The following is a 3,381-nucleotide window of genomic DNA, read 5'->3' as shown; positions in this document are numbered from 1 at the left end:
ATGATTGCATTGATCTTTTTGTCTTTCCCCATTGTCTGATATATAGGTGTTTAAGTGTTGCTATGCAGCCATTATCTCAAGGTTAAATCCAACTGAAAATACTGTGTCAAAAAGCAGTCCTGATGTACACCTCTGTTCCTTTGAGAGCTGACAGTAACCAAAAGGGGGTAACTAGAATTTCTGATGAAGAAAATGATGCACTTTTGGTTTAACTAGATAGAGCTGTCAACAGGAGAGCAAAGGCAGACGTGATACACTATAGCTAAGACTCTTATGGCAATGGTCTCAAAGTGTGGTTCCCAGAGGAAGAGTATCTGGGAAGCTGTTAGACATGCAAATTCTCCAGCCTCACCTCAAACCTAAGGAATCAGTACAGCACTCAGTGTTTTAACAACCTCTCCTAGAACCTGCTAACTTTGGAGAACCACTGTCCAAAAGAGTCTGCAAGCAACTGAAATTGTTTTCCCTGGGACCCAGTAGCATGCTCTAGGGCAGACTCCATGATGGGCTCTCAAGGGTAACTTCCAGTCAATCAGAGACTTCAGTGAAAGAAAACAGAACCCCTATTTTCCTAGACTATCATTTTTCTTCTTGTTTTATCATCTTTTTTTAAGATCTTTTTTTTTACCTTTGTTTGATTGTAAACAAAAGTAAATTCCTAATATGCTACTTATGTGAAAGATCTCTGAATTATTCTGTGACGTGACCTAAGCAAAGCCAATTTGTAAATTAATTTTTCTGAAATTAATATTTTGAGGCTGGTAGACCTAATATTTGAGTCTGGGATTGCCAGGCTGAGGAAATAACCTACCCCAGAGTATAGCCTTCCAGTGGTGAGTCTAGTGTATTTGACACCTGGAACAAACATATTGGTTTTTTTTTACCTTCTTTCTTCTCTACAACAAAGTTATTTTCAGTAATGATAACAAAATAAAATGAATAATGATAAAGTCCAGAAAAGAAATGCAAACACTGAAACTTTTCTTTTATTGAACTCTATGTATAATTATGTCAGGGAAAATGAGAAAACAAGTAAATAAATACTAGAGTACAGAAAGGACAAAACTAACGGATTAATGTATATTTTATTAAAAAATGTTTGTATTTATTTTTGAGACAGAGTGAGACAGAGCACTGAGCAGGGGAGGGGCAGAGAGAGAGGGAGACACAGAATCTGAAGCAGGCTCCAGGCTCCGAGCTGTCAGCACAGAGCCCGACGTGGGGCTCGAACTCTCAACCACGAGATCATGACCTGAGCCAAAGTCAGACACTCATCCGACTGAGCCACCCAGGCGCCCCGATGTATATTTTAATAATAATATTATATTGATGTATATTTTTGAAATGGGGGAATTCATCTACACATTGGTCTATGAAGTAATCAGCAGTAACATTACAGTTTTTCTTCTAGGGAAATAAACCCGTAACGAGGTATAGTCTCATTCTATGTTTGGAATTCCTGTGAAAACTAGGAGGTATCTTACTTGAATAAGAGAAAAAGATTTATGCCCTCTGCACTATAACAATTTCGTGAATAATATAGCATATTGACCTAGTAGTTCAATACCAGAATATAGAAGATAACAGTATAAGAAAAGCAGTTCAGCTGCTCTATTAGAATCATGTTAGTTAGGGACTTGATGCTTCAGAGGGATGTACTTGCTTACTGAAATTGGGATCCAATAATATTCATCTCTATTAAATAGTTGTAGGGCTCACTCCGGCAGCACATATACTAAAATTGGAATGATACAGAGAAGATTAGTATGCCCTCTGCGCAAGGATAACACGCAAATTCGAGAAGCGTTCCATATTTTTGAGATCTTTATGTAAAAGAAAAACCTATAACTTATTTTTGGAAAGCTAGATGAACAATCTTTTGGAATACTTGTGTTAATTCTTTTCCTGGATAAAACACGTGCCAAGCATTTACTGATCAACTCGTTAATTCGGTTTTCTATCATTTAATTTTTTCCAGCAATTAAAATCTTTTTTTCCACCTGCTGGAGAAGTGTGAAAGCTACTATTTGATCCTGGGCTTGGCGATGTGTCCAGTGAAAATTGTTGGAAAAATAATATAGAACCCATGATAGCTGAATGGGTAAAGAGACTATTTCAGTCTTTTCTATGGAAAGGTATGAATAGACTCACTCAGCTTCAGTCTTAAGTAGATTTTCCTGGAGAAATGGGAGTGTTAAATTCTCTTGTTTTTTTTTTCCTAGAGCATACTATTGAATTTATATTTTAAGACAATTTAATACCTGCTTGCTTTACAGATAACCTGGTAGAAAGCAAAAGCCACAGCTGTTAAGATGTTTGATGGATTCTCCTAACAAGACATTCAAGGTATGACTGACTCACTGATGCTAATTTGTTTCAGTACAATTTTTTGTGCCCTCTGGCACTGGAGATTTCACGTTGCTACATCCTACCACCCTGGGTGATGAAATAGCATTTCTGTTTTGTTTTTCGCCAACCCCAGAAAAAGGAAAGCTTGCACAGGATTAAAAAAGCCTTACAGGGGCGCCTGGGTGGCTCGGTCGGTTAGGCTTCCGACTTTGGCTCAGGTCACGATCTCACGTCTGTGAGTTCGAGCCCCGCGTCGGGGTCGGTGCTGACAGCTCGGAGCCTGGAGCCTGTTTCAGATTCTGTGTCTCCCTCTCTCTCTGCCCCTCCCCTGCTCATGCTCCGTCTCTCTCTGTCTCAAAAATAAATAAACGTTAAAAAAAAATTAAAAAAATATCCTTAAAGTTGAAAAAGATGTGGGGGGGGGGGCGCCTGGGTGGCTCAGTTGGTTAAGCATCTGATTCTACGTTTCGGCTCAGGTCACGATCTCATGTTTCATGAGTTCAAGCCCCACGTGGGGCTCCACGCTGACAGTGCAGAGCCTGCTTGAGATCGTCTCTCTCCCTCTCTCTCTGCCCCTCCCCTGCTCACTCTCTCTGTCCCTCTCAAAAATGAATAAATAAACTTAAAAAAAAAAGTTGAAAGAGATGGGAGATAAAATTAAAGCTTTAGTTTGATGATACTAGTCAAAAGTCTACCCAGAAGTTCTTTTTTTTTTTTTTAATCACTTAACTGAAGGCAGGCGATGGTTGTTATTTTACTCTGTCTCTTCCTCAGAGAACAAGTTGGGGAAACCCAGTTCCCCTGTTAGAAGACTTCATGTAATGGGGCGCCTGGGTGGCTCAGTCGGTTAAATGTCCTACTTGGGCTGAGCTCATGATCTCACGGTTCATGAGTTCGAGCCCCACATCGGGCTCGTGCCTCTCGGCACAGAGCCCGCTTCAGATCCTCTGTCCCTCTTCCGCTCTTGCTCTCTCTCTCTCTCAAAAATAAACATTAAAAAAAATTCTATATAAAAAAAAGAAGGCTTCATGT

The 3,381-nt window shown here is 39.8% G+C and overlaps 1 non-coding gene across 1 annotated transcript; it reads left to right on the top strand.

Annotated features, from left to right (window-relative positions):
- The first annotated feature begins 1,711 nt into the window (after window positions 1-1,711).
- On the top strand, window positions 1,712-1,818 carry LOC111560262. The gene has a single exon (XR_002742020.2). It is a non-coding gene; the product is annotated as a U6 spliceosomal RNA (small nuclear RNA).
- Window positions 1,819-3,381: the final 1,563 nt, after the last annotated feature.

This window comes from Felis catus, chromosome B1 (genome assembly GCF_018350175.1).
Source record: "Felis catus isolate Fca126 chromosome B1, F.catus_Fca126_mat1.0, whole genome shotgun sequence".
Lineage (NCBI taxonomy): Eukaryota > Metazoa > Chordata > Mammalia > Carnivora > Felidae > Felis > Felis catus.
Note: the sequence above shows the minus strand (reverse complement) of the source record. Positions and strands in the feature narration are given on the sequence as shown.